This window comes from Salvelinus alpinus, chromosome 28 (assembly GCF_045679555.1).
Source record: "Salvelinus alpinus chromosome 28, SLU_Salpinus.1, whole genome shotgun sequence".
Classification (NCBI taxonomy): domain Eukaryota; kingdom Metazoa; phylum Chordata; class Actinopteri; order Salmoniformes; family Salmonidae; genus Salvelinus; species Salvelinus alpinus.
Window position 1 is genome coordinate 2,476,334 of NC_092113.1, and position 27,748 is coordinate 2,504,081.

Consider the following 27,748-nt stretch of genomic DNA (forward strand, 5'->3'; position numbering starts at 1 on the left):
TCAATTAGCCTTTTAAAATGATAAACTTGGATTAGCTAACACAGCGTGCCATTGGAACACAGTGATGGTTGCTGATAATGGGCCTCTGTACGCCTATGTAGATATTCCATAAAAAATAAGCCGTTTCCAGCTACAATAGTCATTTACAACATTAACAATGTCTACACTGTATTTCTGATCAATTTGATGTTATTTTAATGGACCATTTTTTTTGCTTTTCTTTCAAAAACAAGGACATTTCTAAGTGACCACAAACTTTTGAACGGTAGTGTACATGAGGGGTGTGAGCATATGGGTGGAAAAATTCCTCAGAAGAGAAAGAGTGAAACTGACTCCAACTCCTTTTTCACGCACTCTACAATCAGACTGGACTTTCGATGAAAGCCACGTAACTGATTCCAGATCAGCATACAATCTAACATAATTATTTATTGGCTGGATTATAACCAAGAAGAAATGTTGATCAAATATATGAATAAACTGGGAGACGGATTAAGTGATTCTAAACCAGTTTGCGGAGGACAGTTGGCTTCATCGATCGGCCGTCAGCAGTAGAGACAGCAGTTAAGCTGAAGCTCCAGCAGCTCATAGTCCTAGATTAGAGGAAACACACCGGAGAAGACAGGATGAATGGGTCAGAGAACACAGCACCAGGCAGAGAAGGGATTCCCGTAGATAGCAACACAACATCTAGCAACATTTTCTCTGAAGCCGTTTAAAAAAATAATAATTGGGTGGTAACTTCTGGTATAAGAAACACAAAAATAAGTGAAACATAAAAGCTAGAAGAGAGAGTTAATTCTGAGATTCTGCCAGAGGGCTATGGAGTGCCAAGGTGTGTGCGAGCATGTCATGTTTTAATGATTAGAAAAAAATTCACCTCCCTATTCTGCACCTGGGTGTGTGTGTGAAAGGGGTGAGGGGGTATGAAGCGCAATTCTGTGTGTGTATGCGTGTGTGTGTGTCTGTGTGTTCCATCTATTTAGTACCTGGAACGGCACATATTGATGCTGACTGCAGGTAGTAAGGAGCGGTAGTACTCTCACTGAAGGGGTTTAGGCTAGGGCTTGATCAGGACATCCCTGCTGCTCATAGACCTCAGCACAGAGCGACTCACCACCACTGGGACACAGTCAGACCCCACCCTGCTGTAAAGGGAAACTGAGTCTTTCCATTCATACTCTCCTGTTAGTTTCCATCCTCCCTCTCTTCCACCTTTCGAACCCCCCTCTCACTCCTTACCCCTTCCACCTGTCCCTCTCTCCTACACTCCCCTTACTTCCCACATCCTTCCCTCTTTCTGTCCGCCCTCCTCAACTCAAAGCTGAGTTTGGCCATGAAGGTGTCCTCCTTTGTGTCTTCCGTGCCGTCGTCCAGCTTCAGGGACCGGGATTTTGACACCGTTACGGACTCACTCGTAGACGTGCACAATACTTCTGCTCCCTGCTTTCTCACACACATTTAAGCCGTACGCCATTAACAGACCCACGCCGCCACTTTGAGCATTTGACACCAAAGACAAACAAAGACACTAGAATGCGCAACATTTCACCCTCGGAGCTCAGCCAGTAAGAGTGGCGGAGAGAGTAGGCTCCTAAAAGGTCAGTCAGTGAGTTAGTCAGCATGTGGTTTCTAGGAAAAGCCGTGGCCACCGTGCCCTTGTGGCAGGCGGGCTAATGCAGGTTAATCCCAGACAGAGAGGTCTCTGAGGTGTTAGTGTCATTAAACTGAGAGAGAAGAGCCCCTCTAACCCTATTAACTCTCACCGCTAAGACGACTTAGGCCTGACAGCTTATGCTGCTCGGCAGAAATAGAATCAGTGCCAAGAAATACTTGGATTACTACCTTCTCAGAACACACACCTCAGCACTGACACGTACACATACTGTATGTAATGTGTGCATGTATGGAAACGTGTACGAGCAAACAACCTTAACATACAGATTATTCCCATTAGCTAAAAGTGGTAATGAGAAAGGTGTTGATTTTAGTGTACACTGCATAAGGTAATGGATACCCCTACTGCAGCCTTCCTGTCGATGCGAGGGACCTCCTGGGCAATGACAGACACAGCCTCCTCATCACCAATACCCTTGTCCAGGTAGAACTGCGACAGAGATAGGACCTTTACAGTACAGTACAGTGACACATTAATAACACACCTTGGAACCAAACATCAATTACAAAGAGACGGGTGTCAACCTGCCGTATGACGATGCTGTGTAGATCAAGGGCTGTTTTGCAGTTGATTCACACACTACCCTGGCTGTTCAGCAGGGGTTTGTTGGTGGAGCAGCAGGAACACATGGGGATCAGGTCCTGGGTTACACTCATACACACCTTTGTGAATATACACAAACGTATAAGATACACACTCCACAACAAAAATAAATAAAGTGCCTTCAGAAAGTATTCACACGCCTTTACTTTTTCCACATTTTGTCGTGTTACAGCTTGCGCAACAATTCTAAATGCAGTTGCGTGTTAACTTTTTTGGTGCATGATTAAAAAGAGCTACTATTTTTATTTCTCAACTGGTAATTGAAGCGCGTCTCCCATTCAACATTCAAGCATAGGCAACAGGCTATAAGCGCTTCACCCACAACTTTACAATGTGAGCTGAAGGCAGAATCCATTTTAAAAACATACTTAATTGTTTGAAACCTGAATGTTTTATTTCATATTATGACGCATGTCTATGGGAAAAATCTGACCATGAATATGTGGAGGCAATTAATTTATTAAGACTTCATAGGCGGTGCGTGAGTTTCAAGCTTGGGGAAGCTTACAATTTATCCTACCATTTCTACCATTCTGCGTGCCAGTTATGATTTTCATATGTGCTTTTTCTTGGAACAGATTCATTTCAATAATACATTTTAGTTTCTCAAAATCGTTGTTACACGGTTAATCACAAAAAGTTCAAAGTCAACTAAAGCGAGATCACCAGCCTCTGCCATATTGGCACACTGATACACTGGGATCCATTGGCGGCTAAAGAAATGAGCACATGGAACTCATAGCCTATAGGTCAATGCAGCAGTAGGCCTATAACTTTCATCTTTTACACTAAGGATTGGTGATTATCGAGGGGGAGATTGTTGGAAAGATTTATAAATAGCTTACTGTGAGGAACTATAGTTTTAATATATAATTATTCGAATTTGGATGTAAAAAAAAATTATTAACTTTCCTACATTTCTGCGCAGCAGGCCAGGTACTTCTATGCATGCTCAGGTTCGCACGCCCCCTCAACATTATCAGGACAGAGAAATCAGACATGCTCATAGGGCGGCAGGTACCTAGCGGTTAAGAACGTTGAGCCAATAACTGAAAGGTTGCTGGTTTGAATCCCTGAGCAAAAATCTGTCGATGTGCCCTTGAGCAAAGCACTCAACACCAATTGTTCCTGTAAGTTGCTCTGGATAAAGGTGTGCTAAATGATTAAAACATTTTTTTTTAAAGAAGCTAATTATCTTAGATTCCTCTGTGGATAAGTCTTGCTTTCTGGTGAAGTATTTCTGTATAGGAGTAATTATATTATGCAAAGTGTTGGTCCCATGTTTCATGAGCAGAAATAAAAGATCCCAGAAATGTTCCATATGCACAAAAAGGTTATTTCTCTCAAATGTTGTGCACAAATTTGTTTATATCCCTATGAGTGAGCATTTCTCCTTTTCTCCTGCCAAGATAATCCATCCACCTGACGGGTGTGGCATTTCAAGAAGCTGATTAAGCAGCATGTTCATTACACGGGCACACCTTGTGCTGGGGACAATAAAAGGCCACTCTAAAATGTGCAGTTTTGTCACACAACACAATGCCACAGATGTCTCAAGTTGAGGGAGCGTGCAATTGGCATGCTGACTGCAGGAAGGTCCACCAGAGCTGTTGCCAGAGAATTTTATGTTGATTGCTCTACCATAAGCCGCCTCCAACATCGTTTTACACAACCGCAGACCACGTGTATGGCGTTGTTGGGTGAGCGGTTTGCTGATGTCATCATTGTAAACAGAGTGCTCCATGGTGGCGGTGGGGTTATGGTATAGGCAGGCATAAGCTACGGACCACAAACACATTTGCATTTGATCTATGGCAATTTGAATGCTCAGAGATACTGTGACGAGATCCTGAGGCCCATTGTCGTGCTATTCGTCCGTCGCCATCACCTGATGTTTCAGCATGATAATGCACAGCCCCATGTCGCAAGGAGCTGTACACAATTCCTGAAAGCTGAAAATGTCCCAGTTTTTTCATGGCCTGCATACTCACCAGACATGTCACCCATTGAGCATGTTTGGGATGCTCTGGATCGACATGTACGACAGCGTGTTTCAGTTCCAGCCAATATCTACCTACTTCGCACAGCCACTGAAGAGGAGTGGGGCAACATTCCACAGGCCACAATCAACACCCTGATCAACTCTATGCGAAGGAGGTGTGTAGCGCTGCATGAGGCAAATGGTGGTCACACACAGGCATCTGTGACCTTAATGCATTCCCAGTCATGTGAAATTCATCGATTAGGCAATAATGAATTAATTTCAATTGACTGATTTCCTTAAATGAACTGTAACTCAGTAAAATCTTGGACATTTTTGCATGTTGCATTTATATTTTTTCTTCAATATACCTCCCTATTGGACCCACCACTATGCCATTTCTCTCCTGTTCTATTGGTTTTCATATCAACTTTATTTTGTTGTCCAGAAGCGAAAGGCACAATTCTAGTCATATATACAACCCCAAACTAGATGTTACATCTATAGATCCCCCCCTCTTTCTAAGTTTCTAACAGAGATTTTAATCTTTGTCACATTTGGAATTGCTATATTTGCGCAGAATGTTTGTGTTTCCCCCATATCGCATTATTGGCTGCTTCAATACATGAGTTACATGTTCTGTTAAATCACCCCAAGGCATATGGGTCCGGTAAATTTCTCAAATGGCCGGTAAATTAAAATCTTACCGGTCACGTTGTCCGGTGCCAAATTTTCCTAACAGAATCCCTGGTATGCACGCATGCAAAAACACACACACCTGGTTGAAGTGGTATGGTTTGGAGCAGACGGTAAGGCTGCCCAGGTCCATGGTCTCCTGGAAGACGAGAGGGTCTGGCCAGCTCAAACTCTCCCAGGGTTCTGCTCTGCTTAGCCAACGCATACAGAGTGTTACTGAGACCCACCGTCAAGGACAACAAGGTGCTACAGGTACAAATTGCCCTTAGCAACAGATCTGGGGTCAGCATACCCTCTTCAAAGTATACCCTAACTATTAGGCTAGGAAATGTCAAACTGACCTTAGATCAGTGCCTACTGGAAACGTCTTCAGAACTCCAGAACAGGAAATGTAGATCAGAGACAGAACTGGGCACGCAATTGATAGTACATACTGTACACTCATCAGAGCTGTGTATGTATGCTAAGCATAGCCATTGTTGCCAGCAACCACAAGCCCCAGTCAATACTCTGTTTTGCTTTGTGATGGGTGCACTGATCCTCTCTAAAATAACTACCTTGGCTTTTTGTTTAAAAGTGCTGTGAGTAGAGGAATGTATACTTGTGTGTAAGGGTTTGTGTATTCATCCTTGCATGTGTGTGTTTGAGCAGAGGAAATTGCTGCCCGTTTGTGTTTGTGTAGATGAAGATTGTTGTGCACTGAGGGACCTCTAAGAAAGGCAACACTAAGTCAATGACTTGCAGCTGCAGAACCCCTATAACTGATATTCATCTACTAGCTCCAACAGCTCTCCTCTCCTCTGTCCCAGCGTCAGTATTGGAATTGTTAATCAATTTATCTCCTCCTGTTGTGTGTTGTTTCGCAGTGCTTTCCATGACATTGTGCCGTGTTATTCCGCCCAGAGCCCACTAAACTCATAAATCACAGTTCAAAGTTTTCCAAGCGGCACCATGTTGCCAGAGAGGATTCCAGCTGCAGAGCCCCATTTCCTTCTGGAAGGCCTGGATTTCCTTCCCTGTACTTCTACCCTTTTCTAACATTGTGAGTGTGAGTGTGAGTGTGTGTGCGTGTGTGTGTGGTAATCAGTGGGTTTGTTTTGGTTAGTGAGGATGTGCCTCTTCCTGGCGTCTTGTCTTCCTGCCCATCTCCCTTTTACTTCACTTGGCTGCGCTGGGCTGTTTCCTCTAATCTGTTTGTTCACTGGCACCAACACTCTCTCTTTTTTCTACTCTTTTCTACTTTAACTTCTCCCTCTCTGTGTAGCAACTAAAAGAAAACATTTTCAGGTGACATCAGACACATGGATTTGGCCATCTGCTTTAGACCGTTGCAACACAAGTCGCAGAAGTAGTCCCCACGTTGGAAGGATACACTTTAGAAATGCCCAGTGGTACGTCCTTGGTGAGGTTGTGCAGGAGGTACCTGGAGATGTTAAAGAGCGTCTCAGGCATATGAGAGCCGAAGGGTTCATCATGGAGAGAGGAGAAGGGAGAGAGGAGGGAAATAGAGGGAGGGAAAGGAAGCAGGAAGCTCGACAAGACGGAGCTACTCTTCCTCCGGGGGAAGGCCTTGCTGCTCAAAGACATCTCCATCATGATTGAAAACTCCACAGTGTTTCCCTCCTAGAGTGCAAAGAACCTTGGTGTGACCCTGGACAACACCCTACCGTTCTCTGCAAACATCAAAGCAGTGACTCACTCCTGCAGGTCATGCTCTACAACATCCGTACCTCACACAGGAAGCAGAGCATTTCCTAATCCAGGCACTTGTCATGTCCCGTCTGGACTACCGCAACTCGCCCCATCAAGCCCCTGCAACTTATTCAGAACGCTGCAGCCCGCTTGGTGTTCAACCTTTTCAAGTTCTCCCATGTCACCCCGCTCCTCTGCACACTCCACTGGCTTCCAGTCGAAGAGCACATCCACTACAAAACCATGACGCTTACCTACGGAGCAGCAAGAGGAACTGCCCCTCCCAACCTTCAGGCTATGCACAAACCCTACAACCCAAACCGAGCACGCCAGTTCTGCCACCTCTGGTCTCTTGGCCCTCCCACCCCTACGGGAGGGCAGCTCCCGCTCAGCCCAGTCCAAGCTCTTCTCTGTCCTGGCACCCCAATGGTGGAACCAGCTTCCACCTGAAGCTTGGACAGCGGAGTCCCTGCCCATCTTACGAAAGCACCTGAAACACTACCTCTTCAAAGAGTTATTTAAATAATCCCACTCCTCACATTTGCACTTGATCCCCCCCCCCCCTTCTAGCTCTGACTTTGCTGATAGCTACTTTGTTGAGGAAAGGTGAACTTACTATGCGGTTGTCCCACCTAGCTTTCTTAAGAGGAATGCAATAACTGTAAGTTGCTCGGGATAAGAGCATCTGCTAAATGACTCAAATGTAAGGACGGGCGGCAGAGAGAGACAGAAGGCACACAACATCCGTCAGATACACACATCTTTGGGCATCTCTGTAAGGACACAGAGGCACAACGACTCCGTCTCTGCCCCTTGCTCCTCTCTTCCTTCCTTGCCCTCCACTTCTTTTCTCTTCCTCGCTCTCCTGCCTTAAACACGTCTCCTGCCACATCCTCCCTTCAGAGCACTTTGCGCACATGGGCTAGGTTAAGAGGCAGGGTGTGTTTATTAGCGTGTAGCGCCAGCTAGCTCCCACAGTGTTTGATGGCTCATCAAAGCCCTTTGCCTGGGAAAGTTAAAGTGAGATAAATAAGGTTCCTGCTCTGGATTCAATCACAGGGGTTCCTCACTTCAGGGGTGTGACCAGGGTAGAGTACTGTAAAAACAAACAGAGAGAGAGAGCACACTGACACAGGCCAGGGATAGTGAAGCCACTGCATACCAGCCTAAAGAGACAGTGTGCTTATAATCAGACATACACTACATGACCAAAAGTATGTGGACACCTGCTCGTCGAACATCTCCAAAATCATGGGCATTAATATGGAGTTGGTCCCCCCTTTGCTGCTATAACAGCCTCCACTCTTCTGGGAAAGATTTCCACTAGACGTTGGAACATTGCTGCGGTGACTTGCTTCCATTCAGCCACAAGAGAAGTAGTGAGGTCTGGCACTGATGTCCGGCGATTAGGCCTGGCTTGCAGTCGGCTTTCCAATTCATCCCAAAGGTGTTCGATGGGGTTGAAGTCATCCGCCAAACCCAGATTCGTCCGTCAGACTGCCAGATGGTGAAACGTGATCCATCACTCCAGAGAACGCGTTTCCACTGCTCCAGAGTCCAATGGCGGCGAGCTTTACACAACTCTAGCTGACGCTTGGCATTGCGCACGGTGATTTTAGGCTTATTTGCGGCTGCGTGGGTCATGGAAACCCATTCGATGAAGCTCCAGATGAACAGTTCTTCTGCTGATTCTTCTGCCAACACTCACTCGGTAGTGAGTGTTGCAACTGAGGACCTGCGATTTTTAAGCGCTTCAGCACTTGTCTGTCCCATTCGGTGAGCTTGTGTGGCCTACCACTTCACGACTGAGCCATTGTTGCTCCTAGACGTTTCCACTTCACAATACCAGCACTTAAAAAGTTGACCGTGGCAGCTTTGACGATCTGACTTGTTGGAAAGGTGGCATCCTATGACGGTGCCACGTTGAAAGTCACTGAGCTCTTCAGTAAGGCCATTCTACTGCCAATGTTTGTCTATGGAGATTATGCTCGATTTTATACACCTGTCAGCAACGGGTGTGGTTGAAATAGTCGAAACCACTAATTTAAAGGGGTGTCCCACATACTTTTTTATATATAGTGTACCCCTCAAAGAAGGGGCGCTGGTGGGAGGGGTTATCATAATAAATTATAATCGAATTAACTGGTTACTATAGAAACAGAGGTCATAGTGAGTTCAGAGAGTTGACGTCATGGTTGACATGAGTTGGGTTGTGGCAATGGTCATCGGGGCTGTTGTCGACAGAATCTCCAGGAATGTTCTCTCATTGATGGCTTTGCTCTGTATATCTAACCAACTTTTGCTTTGCAGCAGTATATTGCTGAATTGGATTCCAAAAGCATTTTTGTATTTCAACTAAGGAACTGAAGGGAATTTAACCTCCACAGTTTTTGTCTGGCCGTACTGTAGGCTACCATTCTCAACTTTCTCAAACCTGTTATTCTTAACTTCTTAGCTTTTCTTAACTCAACCTTAACCTACTCTTAACTGTACTTACTGGGCTCTACTCTACCTTTGGGCACGGTGAGCATCTTACAGTGTGACGCTGTATAGAGTGGTTAACATGGTAGAGCTCAGCCAGGTGCTGGAAACGCTTGAACTTCTTCAGCATCTACTCCTTCCTCTCCTAATTTTCTGTTCTTCCCCCCCTTTTTAAATGTAATTTTGAGGCAGGAAAAATTACAGGTAGACTCCCTTACCCCTAGTGATGTCCAAACACTGCATAAATAGTATCCAGTAATAATACGCGGCCTCATTAAACCTGCTCTCCACCACGGCATTGTGGGTAAGCTGCTTCAACAGCTTCACAGCATCACTCCGTCGGCCCGCCTTGTGGAACGCTGTGGGGGGGGGAGGAGAGAAGGAAGTGAAGAGACTTAATTGTAGCGATGGAGGAGGAAAAGCGAGCTTGAGTGGCGCTTCAAGGTAGACTTATCACGCAATATGACGTAGACGCAGAAAGTAAACAGCATAGTGGGTTCATTTCCACAACAACTAAGAGCGTTGAAGCGTGAGGCTCAACTTCTCTGCTGTTTTGGTCCCCTGGCTACCACGCTGTCCGCAGCGTGAAGCAGACCCGTGCACCTGGACAGATACTGTGTGAAATGTTGCATCTCGCTCATCTCAAAAATCTCCGTTACTGCTCATGGCAGTATCATTTCGCTGAGTCTACCTTTTAAAAGGGCTTTCCAGACAGGAAGCGGAGCAGAGCTGCCCATACATTTTCAACGGAACTAGTCGGGGGGCAGAATTCTATCCAGGCGGAGTGATTGGTGGTGATCGCGCATGTAAAAGCAGAGGTGGCGAAAATAGGAATCTGCTCTATTTTGGAGAACTCCGCTCCACCCCATCTCTTCCCGTCTGGACAGCCCTTAACACGGCTTCTATTGCAGCAACAGAGATATGCTTTGACAAGTCTAAGAAATCTCCTTTAGATTCAACCTTACAGGAGCCAACACCTTTCCCATTACTCTGTCTCAGTCTCAGGCTGCCAGAGTTTAACCGCGTCACACACACACTCTCTCTCTCTCTCTCTCTCTCTCGCTACACGCCAAGGCCAATTTGTACTTAACGTATACGAGACAATATGTTCACTAACTACAAACAGACGTCTTCTTAAACGAACCCACTCCCAAATGTCAAACAGCATGGCACTTAGCAAGCAGAGCGCCAGTAAACATATGTCCTATTCTTCATGTTGCTATCTGTGGCTAATTAAAGCCAGCTTCAGGGAGACAGCCCCTCGGGTGACCCTGTCTGTCCTGCTAGATGTACAGGAGGTCAGGACATATTAGTGGCTAATATTTATCAGTGCAGCCAGGCGGATAAAACCACAGTCAGCTGCTGCTGCTTAGTGTAAGGACACGAACACTATACAGGCACACACACAATCCACATACCCTCCCCCAAACACACTACGCTAACAAAGATTAACATGGGCTGTGGCCTGGGCCCACATAACGCTGTGATGTAGCTCGGTTACACCACACGTTTGAGTTTGTGAGGAGTTACAGTCGCCAGTCAGCCTTAGCCAGGTGAGGAACGACCAGGCTACTAGACTACAAGGGCCTAAAGGCAATTACAATCACTGTGGTGGTAACACAATACACCATTACGAAAACACAATACAGACAGCACAAGACCAGATTACTGCCAGACTGAAACACAACCAGGGCTGTTCAACTATCTACTCCGCAGCAAGACACAGAGAAGAATATTGTGCAAGATCAATTGGATACAGTACAGTACATAAATATGCATGCAGGGATCCTAATCCTAAATCCATGTGGTGATTATAGTTCAAGTCATAATTAGGAATTATTGTTGTAGTGCTGATTGGGACCATGCGTGGCATGTAATACTGTTAGCAGTCAGGACTTGCTCTGTCTAGCTGTGGATCATGTTTTACAGTGAACAGAGAGAGCAGTGAAGAGGAAATAGTAAAAAACGACACAGGCCAACCTTTATATGGTTTCCATATGTACCCCATGTTAGGAAGTGACATTGCCTTCTAGCCATCTGTGGTATTCTGTGATACATTGATGTAGTTCTGATTCCAGAAGGATCTGAGATATGTCTGGTCAATGTAAGGTGCACAAAATGGGATAAAAAAAAAAAAATCTAGTGCTAAGAAGTTTCAACAGACATTGCCTTGGCAAAGTTACTATAACATTTGGGAACATCAAACATTGAGCTCCTGTAACATATAGGGATGAGTATATTCTCTCTTCACTCCCTTTTCATCCTCACCTTTCTGTTCCATCCTCAAAACGGTCGTTCTCAGCCAGCCACTGAGCGTAGGGCACATAGAAGTAATCTTTAAACTGGAACATGTTTCTCCACCAGAGAGTTCACATCACAGATGATCTTCAAAAGGTACATAAATCCACCCCCCCGCCCTGCTCCCAAAGAACAACTCTCCCTATGTATATATATATATATATATATATATATACTGTATATATACACATACAATGCACTGAGTGTACAAAACATTATGAACACCTACTCGTTCCATAACAGACTGACCAGATGAATCCAGGTGAAAGCTATGATCCCTTATTGATGTCACCTGTTAAAATCCACTTCAATCAGTATAGATGAAGGGGAGGAGACAGTTTAAAGAAGGATTTTTAAGCCTTGAGACATGAATTGACAAAAGACAAAATATTTAAGTGCCTTAGAACGGAGTATGTTGGTAGGTGCCAGGCACACCGGTTTGTGTCACGAAGTGCAGCGCTGCCGGGTTTTTCACACTCAACAGTTTGACACCCAACTTGACACAACTGTGGGAAGCATTGGAGTCAACATAGGCCAGCATCCCTGTGGAAGGCTTTCGACACCTTGTAGAGTTCATACCCCAATGAATTGAGGCTGTTCTGTGGGCAATGTATGTATGTATGTATGTATGTATGTACGATACGCACTTCCGGTTTGGTTTGGAGCGAGTAGTTGCATTCCGCTTTGCTCCACAGGTAGTATTACAGGTAGTATTACATTTCATTTCATTACAGTACAACAGTTTGATTTGTTTGATCTTAGCTGGCTACATAGCCGTCTTTGTATCCAAGATAATTGTGTAGTCTAGAGTAATTGTCGAGGTTACCTAGCCAGTTAGAGGTTACCTAGCCAGCTACACTTTCAAACAAAGTCAACAACGCAGCCACTGCTAGCTAGCATATTTCACCAGCCAGCAGTACTATATCATTTTAGTCAATAAGATTTTTTGCAACGTAAGCTTAACTTTCTGAACATTCGAGACGTGTAGTCCACTTGTCATTCCAATCTCCTTTGCATTAGCGTAGCCTCTTCTGTAGCCTGTCAACTATGTGTCTGTCTATCCCTGTTCTCTCCTCTCTGCACAGACCATACAAACGCTTCACACCGCGTGGCCGCTGCTACTCTAACCTGGTGGTCCCAGCGCGCACGACCCACGTGGAGTTCCAGGTCTCAGGCAGCCTCTGGAACTGCCGATCTGCGGCCAACAAGGCAGAGTTCATCTCAGCCTATGCTTCCCTCCAGTCCCTCGACTTCTTGGCACTGACGGAAACATGGATTACCACTGATAACACTGCTACTCCTACTGCTCTCTCCTCGTCTGCCCACGTGTTCTCGCACACCCCGAGAGCTTCTGGTCAGCGGGGTGGTGGCACTGGGATCCTCATCTCTCCCAAGTGGACATTCTCTCTTTCTCCCCTGACCCATCTGTCTATCGCCTCCTTTGAATTCCATGCTGTCACAGTTACCAGCCCTTTCAAGCTTAACATCCTTATCATTTATCGCCCTCCAGGTTCCCTTGGAGAGTTCATCAATGAGCTTGACGCCCTGATAAGTTCCTTTCCTGAGGATGGCTCACCTCTCACAGTTCTGGGTGACTTTAACCTCCCCACGTCTACCTTTGACTCATTCCTCTCTGCCTCCTTCTTTCCACTCCTCTCCTCTTTTGACCTCACCCTCTCACCTTCCCCCCCTACTCACAAGGCAGGCAATACGCTTGACCTCATCTTTACTAGATGCTGTTCTTCCACTAATCTCATTGCAACTCCCCTCCAAGTCTCCGACCACTACCTTGTATCCTTTTCCCTCTCGCTCTCATCCAACACTTCCCACACTGCCCCTACTCGGATGGTATCGCGCCGTCCCAACCTTCGCTCTCTCCCCCGCTACTCTCTCCTCTTCCATCCTATCATCTCTTCCCTCTGCTCAAACCTTCTCCAACCTATCTCCTGATTCTGCCTCCTCAACCCTCCTCTCCTCCCTTTCTGCATCCTTTGACTCTCTATGTCCCCTATCCTCCAGGCCGGCTCGGTCCTCCCCTCCTGCTCCGTGGCTCGACGACTCATTGCGAGCTCACAGAACAGGGCTCCGGGCAGCCGAGCGGAAATGGAGGAAAACTCGCCTCCCTGCGGACCTGGCATCCTTTCACTCCCTCCTCTCTATATTCTCCTCTTCTGTCTCTGCTGCTAAAGCCAATTTCTACCACTCTAAATTCCAAGCATCTGCCTCTAACCCTAGGAAGCTCTTTGCCACCTTCTCCTCCCTCCTGAATCCTCCTCCCCCTCCTCCCCCCTCCTCCCTCTCTGCTGATGACTTCGTCAACCATTTTGAAAAGAAGGTCGACGACATCCGATCCTCGTTTACTAAGTCAAACGACACCGCTGGTTCTGCTCACACTGCCCTACCCTGTGCTTTGACCTCTTTCTCCCCTCTCTCTCCAGATGAAATCTCGCGTCTTGTGACGGCCGGCCGCCCAACAACCTGCCCGCTTGACCCTATCCCCTCCTCTCTTCTCCAGACCATTTCCGGAGACCTTCTCCCTTACCTCACCTCGCTCATCAACTCATCCTTGACCGCTGGCTACGTCCCTTCCGTCTTCAAGAGAGCGAGAGTTGCACCCCTTCTGAAAAAACCTACACTCGATCCCTCCGATGTCAACAACTACAGACCAGTATCCCTTCTTTCTTTTCTCTCCAAAACTCTTGAACGTGCCGTCCTTGGCCAGCTCTCCTGCTATCTCTCTCAGAATGACCTTCTTGATCCAAATCAGTCAGGTTTCAAGACTAGTCATTCAACTGAGACTGCTCTTCTCTGTGTCACGGAGGCGCTCCGCACTGCTAAAGCTAACTCTCTCTCCTCTGCTCTCATCCTTCTAGACCTATCGGCTGCCTTTGATACTGTGAACCATCAGATCCTCCTCTCCACCCTCTCCGAGCTGGGCATCTCCGGCGCGGCCCACGCTTGGATTGCGTCCTACCTGACAGGTCGCTCCTACCAGGTGGCGTGGCGAGAATCTGTCTCCGCACCACGTGCTCTCACCACTGGTGTCCCCCAGGGCTCTGTTCTAGGCCCTCTCCTATTCTCGCTATACACCAAGTCACTTGGCTCTGTCATATCCTCACATGGTCTCTCCTATCATTGCTATGCAGACGACACACAATTAATCTTCTCCTTTCCCCCCTCTGATAACCAGGTGGTGAATCGCATCTCTGCATGTCTGGCAGACATATCAGTGTGGATGACGGATCACCACCTCAAGCTGAACCTCGGCAAGACGGAGCTGCTCTTCCTCCCGGGGAAGGACTGCCCGTTCCATGATCTCGCCATCACGGTTGACAACTCCATTGTGTCCTCCTCCCAGAGTGCTAAGAACCTTGGCGTGATCCTGGACAACACCCTGTCGTTCTCAACTAACATCAAGGCGGTGACCCGTTCCTGTAGGTTCATGCTCTACAACATTCGCAGAGTACGACCCTGCCTCACGCAGGAAGCGGCGCAGGTCCTAATCCAGGCACTTGTCATCTCCCGTCTGGATTACTGCAACTCGCTGTTGGCTGGGCTCCCTGCCTGTGCCATTAAACCCCTACAACTCATCCAGAACGCCGCAGCCCGTCTGGTGTTCAACTTTCCCAAGTTCTCTCACGTCACCCCGCTCCTCCGCTCTCTCCACTGGCTTCCAGTTGAAGCTCGCATCCGCTACAAGACCATGGTGCTTGCCTACGGAGCTGTGAGGGGAACAGCACCTCCGTACCTTCAGGCTCTGATCAGGCCCTACACCCAAACAAGGGCACTGCGTTCATCCACCTCTGGCCTGCTCGCCTCCCTACCTCTGAGGAAGTACAGTTCCCGCTCAGCCCAGTCAAAACTGTTCGCTGCTCTGGCACCCCAATGGTGGAACAAACTCCCTCACGACGCCAGGTCAGCGGAGTCAATCACCACCTTCCGGAGACACCTGAAACCCCACCTCTTTAAGGAATACCTAGGATAGGATAAAGTAATCCTTCTAACCCCCCCCCCCCCTTAAAAGAGTTAGATGCACTATTGTAAAGTGGTTGTTCCACTGGATATCATAAGGTGAATGCACCAATTTGTAAGTCGCTCTGGATAAGAGCGTCTGCTAAATGACTTAAATGTAATGTAAATGTAAATGTATGTATGTATGTATGTGTTGGGCTTTATACACTGAACAAAAATATAAAACGCAACATGTAAAGAGTTTTTCACTCACATTTTGTGCACAAATTTGTTTATATTCCTGTTAGTGAGCATTTCTCCTTTGCCAAGATAATCCATCCACCTGATAGGTGTGTCATATCAAGAAGCTGATTAAACAGCATGATCATTACACAGATGCACCTTGTGCTGGGGCCAATAAAAGGCCACTCTAAAATGTGCAGTTTTTTCACACAACACAATGCAACAGATGTTCTGAGGGAGTGTGCAATTGGCATGCAGATTGTAGGAATGTCCAACAGAGCTGTTGCCAGATAATTGAATGGCCATTTCTTTACCGCCACCTCCAATGTTGTTTTAGAGAATTTGGCAGTACGTCCAAATCGGCCTCACAACCGTAGACCACGTGTATGTCGTTGTGTGGGCGAGCGGTTTGCCGATGTCAACATTGTGAACAGAGTGCCCCATGGTGGAAGTGGGGTTATGGTATGGGCATAAGCTACGGTCAACGAACACCATTGCATTTTATCGATGGCAATTTGAATGCACAGAGATACCATGAAGAATTCCTGAGGCCCATTTCCATGCCATTCATCCGCCCCATCCCCTCATGTTTCAGCATGATAATGCACGGCCCCATGTCACAAGGATCTGTACACAATTCCTGGAAGCTGAACATGTTCGGGTTCTTCCATGGCCTGCATACGCAGTAGACATGTCATCCATTGAGCATGTTTGGAATGCTCTGGATCGAAGTGTACGACAGCGTGTTCCAGTTCCCGCCAATATCCAGCAACTTCACACAGCCATTGAAGAGGGTTGAGATAACATTCCACAGGCCACAATCAACAGCCTGATCAACTCTATACGAATGAGATGTGGTGCGTTGCATGAGGCATATGGTGGTCACACCAGACACCTAATGGTTTTCTGATCCACACCCCTACCTTTTTAAGGTACCTGTGACCAACAGATGCATATCTGTATTCCCAGTCATGTGAAATCCATCGATTTAAGGCCTAATACATTTATTTCTATTGACTGATTTCCTTCTTAAACATCTTTTAAATTGTTGCATTTATATTTTTGTTCAGTATAGATTGTTTCGTTGTATATGTTGGGCTTTAGTTGAGATTATTCTTTACAGAGTGTAACGGTCCAGGCCTCAATTGTTCTTTAACTAGCACCATTAATTCTCGGTTTCGACAATTCTAAAGTTATAGCTTCTAATAGTAACTGTATCCACTGGCGGATTGGGAGAGAGTGGGATGACTGCCATCTGAGACCCAACATCTCCTTTGAGGCAGGGCTGCCTGCCAGTAGTAGTCATCTGTGATTGATTGAGAGATTCAAGGAGCTATCATCGCGAAGTAACATAGCAGATGCAATGCATTGAATATTTACATTCATGCACTTCGATCACATATCTGACATACATCCAGATTAAAATACGTATGAGGCAATATTCCCGGGGAAATTGGCCTACAATTGTAAGTAATTAGTAACACAGGCTTTACATTTACATTTACATTTAAGTCATTTAGCAGACGCTCTTATCCAGAGCGACTTACAAATTGGTGCATTCACCTTATGATATCCAGTGGAACAACCACTTTACAATAGTGCATCTAACTCTTTTAAGGGGGGGGGGGGGGGGGTTAGAAGGATTACTTTATCCTATCCTAGGTATTCCTTAAAGAGGTGGGGTTTCAGGTGTCTCCGGAAGGTGGTGATTGACTCCGCTGACCTGGCGTCGTGAGGGAGTTTGTTCCACCATTGGGGTGCCAGAGCAGCGAACAGTTTTGACTGGGCTGAGCGGGAACTGTACTTCCTCAGAGGTAGGGAGGCGAGCAGGCCAGAGGTGGATGAACGCAGTGCCCTTGTTTGGGTGTAGGGCCTGATCAGAGCCTGAAGGTACGGAGGTGCCGTTCCCCTCACAGCTCCGTAGGCAAGCACCATGGTCTTGTAGCGGATGCGAGCTTCAACTGGAAGCCAGTGGAGAGAGCGGAGGAGCGGGGTGACGTGAGAGAACTTGGGAAAGTTGAACACCAGACGGGCTGCGGCGTTCTGGATGAGTTGTAGGGGTTTAATGGCACAGGCAGGGAGCCCAGCCAACAGCGAGTTGCAGTAATCCAGACGGGAGATGACAAGTGCCTGGATTAGGACCTGCGCCGCTTCCTGCGTGAGGCAGGGTCGTACTCTGCGAATGTTGTAGAGCATGAACCTACAGGAACGGGTCACCGCCTTGATGTTAGTTGAGAACGACAGGGTGGTGTCCAGGATCACGCCAAGGTTCTTAGCACTCTGGGAGGAGGACACAATGGAGTTGTCAACCGTGATGGCGAGATCATGGAACGGGCAGTCCTTCCCCGGGAGGAAGAGCAGCTCCGTCTTGCCGAGGTTCAGCTTGAGGTGGTGATCCGTCATCCACACTGATATGTCTGCCAGACATGCAGAGATGCGATTCACCACCTGGTAGGAGCGACCTTTAAAACACAGACACACTACTTCATCTAGCCAAAACATTAATACATCTCATTACTAATGTGATATATTAGGGTTAACATACAGTACCAGTAAAAGTCTGGACACACTTAATCATTCAAGGGTTTTTCTTTATTTTTACTATTTTCTACATTGTAGAATGATAGTGAAGACATCAAAACTATGAAATAACACATATGGAATCATGTAGTCACCAAAAAAGTGTTAAACAAATCAAAATATATTGTATATTTGTATTGTATATATCTTCAAAGTAGCCACCCTACTACAGTATATTAGACTGATTTTATGTCATGGTCAAATAGTGTGCAGCTGGTATTGTCTGTAGTAGAGTAGCTGGTGTTTGTCTGTAGTAGAGTAGTGTGACAGTACCCTATGGAGGCATACCTGCCTGTCATGGTGATTGATTAACCTAAATGTCCCATAGCAAGAATTTTGTTAAGTACACTCCTCTTAATATGTGTAACTGTGTGTCACAGTAATGTCAAAGCCCTCTTCTGCACAGTCCAATCAGCCTCTGAGTCTAAGCAGACTCAACCCAGGCTAGGCCCAGGGTAAGAGTGAGTGCAGTGAATAGCATCCATATGGCCCATTCATACTGTACCGTAGGCTGTGTTCTGTCCTCTCTCAATGTCCACCTCCCCCAGAAAGGGATATAAAACATAACTGCTAACACCATGCCAGATTCATACAATATGAATGTGATAAAAGGTTCTAGTTTTTGTTGGCATTCTCTCTGTTTCACCGTGGACATCGGCAGTTTGCTCTCAGTACCGCCTGTAATTGACGAAACTCTAGCGATGGATTTAGGAAATGTAGTGTTCCCTTCGTGTCTCTGTAGTATGAGCTGCTCTGACGGGGGTGGTTGTGCTAAGGCTCTTTATTGCTTTGGACTGTTGGGTGCTCCTCACATTCTAGTCATAATGTAGGCAGAGATTCAGAGGAAGTGGCTCTGGCTTGGCTGGAAACGTTGCTCTGGTTTCAATAGAACATCGTTTCAGTTGGTCTTGTTCCAGTAAATATGCAGTTGAGTTTCCTGTGTTCTGGGTGGGACCTATGAGGTCAACTTTCTGATGAGCCAAGTAAGATAGAATACTGTAGCTGTGTCCAACAGGTGGAAGGACCATAAGTGAAATGTGAATGGTTCCGACTGACCTGGTCCCAGTATCGTGCCTCCACGTGCAGCTGCACCAGGGCCTGCAGGTCTCCCATCTTGGAGTAGGTCTCAGAGGGGTAACCATGGTGCTCCGCATTATCCAGCTTACGGGCGATGTCAATCAGCCTGGTGGGGGGGTGGGAAGAGATGCGATCAGACGGAGTGTGTGGGGGGTGCGGGTTGTGTGTGTGTGTCCAAGTGTGTGTGTGGGTCAGGCCTCGTAGAGGACCCCTTATAAATCACATATCTCCTATAAGCGCATCACACCACACTTAGGAATGAGGCCGAACTCACTCACACCCGAATGTCAGCTGTCATGCCTGATAAAGCTTGACGAGGCCAACCAGTCTTTCCCTGTGTTTGTTATGCTGAGGCTGCCTTAGCCTAGGTGGTCTGGGCCAGAGTGGGTGTGTGATTGACAAGCAGCAGACACAGAGAGAGGGGCCCATGAGGAGCTCTGATAGAGCCACAGGACCCAGCATTAGCCATCTGCCTGCCTCCCAACCGCACACATCCATAACGCTTTCCCATGACTCACAGGAGGGAAGAAGGGAGTCGGTGTCGGTGTCTGTGTCTGTGTGATCCACATGTCGACTCAGCCTTGTTCTCCTATGATGTCAATGGCTAGGTACATCTGAGCAGCGGCCTGCGGCTCCTTGCTGTTCTTAGCCCAGTCTGCCTGCTTGGACATCAGCATGAAAGTGTTTTTAGGGTCTGTCACGCCCCCATACTCCTACAGAGGGGCAGAAAAAGAGGGAGGATGAGTGAGAGAAAAGGCCAGAGAGAACGAGAATGAGAGACCGACAGGCCCAACTGGGTCAGGACCTGGAGAGGGGGGACATGGAGTCACACAAACAGGACCAGGATTCCCCCTCTGGTGTCCTCCAGCGCTAAAACAAACGGCCTCGAGGACCAGATGGCCTCACAGCCACATAAATATACAGCAGCCACACAACACACACACACACAAGGGAGGGGAAAGGAGTCAGGCCTGTGTCATCTGCTTCAGTACCGTGAACATACACACACAGTTTGTGATCAAAGACCACTCCACACATAAACACACTTAACAGGAGATCGCCTCAACTTCAACTGACCCCCTCATAAAATAATTCAGATCCATCAACTGACACTCAAGTCCCACCATCAATTACTTATGTGTATGTGTGTCACATGGAAACATGTTTAAAGCCACAGCCCGTGTGTGTGTGTGTGTGTGTGTACTTACAGTATCTTGGCTGACTCAAACAGGCACAGGTCTCACATGCATGCGTGTGCGGGTGTATAGGCATATTCAAACATCTATGTGCGTGAATGTCTATTGTCTTGAACATGTACAGGTCTAGGGTATGAGAGTGTGTGTGTGTGTGTGTGTGTGTGAGTCAATCAGTAGTCGCACAGTGTACAAGCTGAGGACTCTGGAGTGGAAGCCAGTCCTCTTGCAGAGCCTGGCAGCCTGGTGGAATTTCCCCTGGTAGGCATAGACGTCCGATAGGAACAGCTCCTTGTCGCTCTCACCCCTCTTCTTTCTCTCCTAGAAATCCCTCAGCACACACACACACAAACACAAACACTAGTGTATGTACGCACCACACGCACATGCAACGAAAGAGAGAAATGAGCTAATATCAGCCGCTCAGTCAGTTTCACCCTAGTCTGACCCTGTGCTATCTGCCCATAGCTGCACGTATTCCATACAGTATGCACACACAGACACAAAGCCTGTTTTGTGAAATTCAATGATCCATTGTTTCCACATCTACCGTCAACATGCCAAAAAAATATATATTTGACTTTTCCCTTTTCAAACTGTAGCCCCCGAGGCAGGTCTAATCTTATCACAAAGAATGTCCATGAAAACACATTAATGTATTTATATTCCCAGGAGATCAGTTAAGTTCACATAAAATAACGCTTTCCTCCCTTTACTAGCCCTTTTTGTGTGTGTGTGTGTGTGTGTGTGTGTGTGTGTGTGTGTGTGTGTGTGTGTGTGTGTGTGTGTGTGTGTGTGTGTGTGTGTGTGTGTGTGTGTGTGTGTGTGTGTGTGTGTGTGTGTGTGTGTGTGTGTGTGTGTGTGTGTGTGTGTGTGTGTGTGTGTGTGTACAGTCATATGTTGGGCCAGTAAGAAAATGCTTAATAAGGGCAACCCATGCGATCCCAAGTTTCCCCTCCTCTGTCTCGCTTTGATGATGTCATGTGGAGTTCTCTGGTCAGCCAGTAAATCCACCCTGATTAAAGCTATGTGGTCTGTTCTGTTTTCTACCGTGACAAATTATTTGATCTTGGAATAATACCATTTGGACTAATCCATGATGCATTTTAGGGGAGTGTGTCTGTGCCATATTGTACCTCAATGCTGTTGATGAGCTCCAGGCAGCGCAGGTCTCGTACTCGGATGAAGGCCTGAGAGAGAGAGAAACAAAAGGGAACTCCAGTCCTCGAGTATCCCCAACAGCACACATTTGTGTTGTAGTCCCAGACAAAAACACCTGATTCAACTTGTCAAGGGCTTGATGATCAGTTGACAAGTAGAATGACGTGTGCTTGTCCGGGGCCACAACAAAAATGGGGAAGCCAGAGAATCCACTCACACCACATCCTATCACATTGGTCAAACAAGCATGAGAGAGGTTCTTCATACAAATAGCATCAGGCTGCACCATCTAGTGATGAACACTAGCATTGCAGTGAAAAAGTGTGTGTGTGTGTGTGTGCTTCCGTGGGAGTACGTGCTTGTACGACCTTCTTAACAGTGAAAGTCGAGCCCTTCCAGGGCATCTGTGGCCAGATCCCTACTGTCACTGTCAGTCACACCCAGACAGGAGATCTGATAGACCTGCTTGAACATCCTTCTCTCCAGACACTGGTACATAGGAGCCGACTGTGGAGAAGAGATGGGAAGGAAGGGGAAACCAGGCAATTCAACATACAATAAGAAAACGTAGAAACAGAACTAAAAGAGTGGATAATAAAGCTCAGTTCTTTAAGTAATATTCTTCCCACCCACCGGCACCTCCACGGTGGACATGGAGTAGACATGCGGGCAGAAGATCTTGGAGCCATTGTAGCCCACCACAAAGCCCTGCAGCTTCTGTTGGTCCACTGGGAAGTTACTGGCCTTGACGCCGAGGTAGCAGCTGCCTGACAAACACAGCATGCCCTCACATTAAGTGTCCCATGCTACGTTGTTAGCATTGGGCTCCTGGGGAGTCGGGAAGGATGCTCATAGAACGAGGGCAGTCGGGGGGAAAAGTAGGTGAAGGAAAAAGGAGGAGGCAGTGGGACAACCTTTGAACGCTAATTTGAAAGTGAAGCCACCTCGACCTTGGCCTTAATAACTCTTGACCACCTGCCCTCTGACCTGAAAGAGCAGCTCCTTGGTGTGGATGTCATAAACCAGGCAGGTGCTGTGCCCGTCCACCACTGCCAGCTTGCTGCGGGACGTACCCATGCCCAGACAACGCACAGATGTAGACTGCTTCAGCAGATTGTCGGCAAACGGGTTGTCCACAAAGATCTTCGGGATCTGAAGAGAAAATGAATACCATTGGTGCAAGTTGGATTGAATTGAGCCGCAGGAGATAGCATCTCAGTAAGACTAACCTAGATAAATACAAGTTAGCTAAGACAGAAGTGTTTGTATCCGCTCTATTCTTTAGCCCCACCAGTAGGCCCTCGCTGTCCGGTCGGCCACCAATGACTTTGATGTGGAGAATCAGAGACTCCATGAGCCACTATTCCTTGGTACTGGTGAAGGACAGACACCACATATAAAATCATATAAAACTGAACCAATTTTCAATATACTGTAAATCCACAAGAACTAGGAGGTATAGCTGATAAACAGCAGAGAGGCCAGGTTGAAGACGCGAGACACGCAGTGCAAAAGGCTCCCCTATTGATCTTGCTTAGGGACAATACAATGATCCTACCTAGACAAGCCTACAACAATGAATAACTGCATTATTGTTTTTTTAAGGGAGCACAAACTGATACTCTAGGCTAAACTTCAGCGATTTGAGCGGCTATTCCTTGCGAACCTAGATCCTAGCGCTTCAATACAGCTTCAACATTTGCAATTTGACTTTTCAAAATGTATTACCTTTTATGTGTGGCATAAACACAAGCAGTCACACGGTTTTAATGTGATTAGGCTACTTCAAAAGTCTCCTATAGGCTACCTGCACACGTTCATCAAAAATATAATTCCAGCTTCCAAACTGTACCATTTGATGAATGGAAAGAGACATCTGTTACAAAACACCCAAAAGTTGAATGACATTTGGAAATTGTCAAGTCAAGCATTCGACACCCGAGTACAAGGTAGGGAGGGATCTCATTTCTGTTTGTCGAGATTGACAGAGTCCATTTGATTGTAGTGTTGAAAATGCAAACCGTGATTTTGAAGCGCCCAAAGTCGGCATGCTTTGCTTGTTGGTTGTTTTATTTGATTTATTTAACCTTTATTTAACTAGGCAAGTCCGTTTAGAACAAATTCTTATTTACAATGACGGCCTCCCGCCAGTCAAACCCTCCCCTAACCCGGACGACGCTGGGCCAATTGTGCGCTGCCCTATGGGACTCTCAATCACGGCCGGATGTGATGCAGCTTGGATTCGAACCAGGGACTGCAGTGATGCCTCTTGCGCTGAGACGCAGTGCCTTAGACTGCTGCGCCACTCAGGAGCATTGGCAAATATATGATTCGAAATATAGGGTCAAACTTTTGAAATCGGATTTTCCCCTAGCTGATCATTGTCTGCAGAAGGCTCTGATTGTAGTGTTATGAAACAGGCAGGGAGAGTGAGCTCCGTGGCGGTCGGCGAACCCTCAACCTTCTGGCCCGTAGCCCTGCGTGGCATCGACTGTCCCACAAAAGCACGCTCAAGTGGCAAAGTCGATATCCACATTTATAAAACACAGGGTCGCTACAGTTATTGTTATTTTTGGACGTGAACATTATTTTGAGTTATTTCAACGAGGGGGAAGGGCCTTGTGAAAATATTGTTTACGTTAGGGGGGGGCATTTTTGTATGGCTGTCCCTTAATATAACCTTCTAATCTAACTATCCATGTGTTTCATTCTCGTTCAATGCTCTGCGAAGATAAAAGTCCGATTGTATTTGACACAGCCCGTTCAGAGGTTAGACAGTCACACCAGAGAAACCATCAGCCTCAGTGGTGGAGCTGTAACAGGGCTTTTAGAGACAGATCTAAAGCATCTCTGTCACAGTTAACTCTAGACTGCTCCCCCTCTCCCCTTCTCTGTCAAACCCCAGAGACACAAACCAGGGAGGAAACCTCCAGATACATCCAGCCGGGCTCCACAATGCTGTGGCGGTAACCACTCACTCTTCCCTGTCTCACTTAGGCTGTCTAATGGCTGAGGAGGCGGGGGAGAGACTCAGAGACAAAACCCGTAAAGGAACACAGATACAGCTGAAGCCTTTAAGAAGGATAGGCAGAAAGATCTGGAGGACCACTGGGTCTAACCGTCCCTCTCTGGCCTCTCTCTGGCCGTCCCTCTCTGGTCTTTCTCTGGCCTTTCTCTGGGCTCTCTCTGGGCTATCTCTGGGCTCTCTCTGGGCTCTCTCTGGGCTCTCTCTGGCCTTTCTCTGGCCTTTCTCTGGCCTTTCTCTGGCCTTTCTCTGGGGTGTTTTAGAGCAGCGATGCAGCACTAAACACTAATTCACTGGCTTTCCATCATCTTAATAGCATGATAATGTCTTTCGGGGGGGGGTCTTTCACAATCTGTCACCAATGCATTAGTATAATTTACACAAGCCGAAGACGCTGCAGGTCAGTGTTATTGACTCAGGTCAAATAGTTTTGTGTTGCACAGGAGGTTGGTAGCACCTTAATTGGGGAGGACGGGCTCATAGTAATGGCTGGAACAGATTCAATGAAATAGTATCGAACTCATCAAACACATGGTTTCCTCCCCTCAGCAGCCTCCTGTGTTGTGTTGTTATGGCACTTTACGGAGTTGTTTGTCACCAAGTGTTTGAGAAAAGCCTGAAGCCAAAGGCAAATCCGTAGAAAACAGTTATTAATAAAGGTATTCAGTCTAAAAACAGCTCTAAATAACTGTACAAATACGATGACCATCTACTACCACAGTGTAAATGTGTTTGGGGGTAGTAGGGGATAGGGTCCGATTTTGGACTGGGTGTAAGTTTCACCTGACACAGGATGATGTGCTGGGAGCAGACCACGAGCAGGTCGCACTCAAACTTCCTGCAGATCTTCTCCTTGATGCGGTTGTACATGTCGGAGGAGTCGTCAGAAATCGTAGATGAGGATCTTCTCCGGCAGCTGGATGGCTCGGCGGTTCCTGTTGAGAGCTATCTTCTTATCCAGCTCTCTGTACTTCATCCTCACTGGGCAAGGAGAGCAGGTAAACACAGGAAGTCCAGTCAAAAAATAACCACTAGCCCTAGCGTCACTTAACTCCTACACCCTTAGTGTTTACAGATCTGAAGGGACTGGATAGATCTGAGCATATGGGCAGGACTCTACATAGCCTTCCAATGGACTTCTTCAGGGAGCTTCTGCCGTCCATTTCCATCAGATCTGCTAACACTGACGATGTAAGGGAGCTAAGGGAAGTACAATGTACCGTTTAAGTCAATCCACCTTTCTGTTCAGTGATGAGGTGCTGGACGTGGGCCATGCCATCTCTGTAGGCGTAACGGTCTTTGTACAGGCCATGCATCGTGCTGAAGATGAGCTGAAAGAAGGCTATGCTCCGTCCTGGAAGCCCAACACCTACACAGAAGACAAAGAGAGAACAATGTAGCAGTGGTTCCCATTAACACTTCCATGAAAATACAGAGAGACAAAGTGTTCCTGTTGCTAGATCCCCGTCTAAGACAACGTGGAGATGTCAGCAAGGTAGAACCTAATGCTCTCTCGCGTGAGTCGCTAGTACTAATATAAAATATTAAAGATATAAAATAAACCGACATTAATATTACTTTCATGTACTCTATGGGTGATCACAGATACTTTTTCACAAGTTAAAAATAACTGATCTGTGAATTTATCCCAACGTGATATGTCGCATCAACACTTGATCTGACAGCATGACGTCTATAGCGTCAGTCGCATCTTATCATTTCCGTTCCGCGTTCTTCACAGCATGTCTCGGCACCATGTCAGCGCTGTTTTAAATTACAGCGTTCCAATACAGTTCCCTTCAGACACACGCACATACACTCTCTCTCTCATACACCCTTACACAGTTACTCAAATGTACACACACACACACACACTAAAAGAGACCCACCACATAGACTCTACAGGTCCACACCCAGGAGCTCTGTTCCCCGATGGTGCCGAGCCGCACCCAGTCTTGGTGTAGAGGGAGGCCTGCTTGTCCGAGCCGCCCATCACAATGTACTCCCCCTTGGAGAAGTAGCTGACGCAGCAGGAGTCATAGAGAGTTCTGTCCTTCCCAATCTGAGAGAGACAGAGGAACAGACATTGAAATGCCAAGGAATTCTACTTCATATTTATTGACCTTTAACTGGGCTATGCTTGTCTAGGCCAATACTTCCCCTGACTGGGAGCAAGTCTCAAATGAATGTCCTAAAAATCGTCTCTCCTCGGTTGCAACACTCACACAACAACTGTTCGTCGGGAGCTTCATGAAATTGGTTTCCATGGCCGAACTACCGCACACAAGCCTAAGATCACCATGCGCAATGCCAAGCATCGGCTGGAGTGGTGTAAAGCTCGCCGCCATTGGACTCTGGAGCAGTGGAAACGTGTTCTCTGGAGTGATGAATCACGCCCTCACCATCTGGCAGTCCGACAGACAAATCTGTGTTTGGCCGATGCCAGGGGAGCGCTACCCGCACCAATGCATAGTGCCAACTGTAAAGTTTGGTGGAGGAAGAATAATGGTCTGGGGCTGTTTTTCATGGTTCGGGCTAGGCCCTTTAGTTCCAGTGAAGGGAAATCTTAACGCTACAACATACAATGACATTCTAGATGATTCTGTGCTTCCAACTTTGTTGCAACAGTTTGGGGAAGGCCCTTTACTGTTTCAGCATGACAATGCCCCCGTGCACGAAGCGAGGTCCATACAGAAATGGTTTGTCGAGATCGGTGTGGAAGAACTTGACTGGCCTGCACAGAACCCTGATCTCAACCCCATCAAACACCTTTGGGATGAATTGGAACGCCGACTGCGAGCCAGGTCTAACCGCCCAACATCAGTGCCCGACCTCACTAATAGTCTTGTGGCTGAATTGAAGCAAGTCCCTGCAGCAATGTTCCAACATCAAGTGGAAAGCCTTCCCAGAAGAGCGGAGGCTGTTATAGCAGCAAAGGGGGGACCAACTCCATCTTAATGCCCAAGACTTTGGAATGAGATGTTCGACGAGCAGGTGTCCACATACTTTTGGTCATGTAGTATATTTTAAAAACAACTTGAGTACTTCTAATAATTTGATATAAATGAGATGGGCACATGTATTAATTA

At 46.9% G+C, this 27,748-nt stretch overlaps 1 pseudogene; it reads right to left on the reverse strand.

Annotated features, from left to right (window-relative positions):
* Positions 1–982: 982 nt before the first annotated feature.
* The window catches only part of LOC139557973 (intraflagellar transport protein 122 homolog), a 30,646-nt pseudogene continuing 3,880 nt past the window's right edge, over positions 983–27,748 (reverse strand).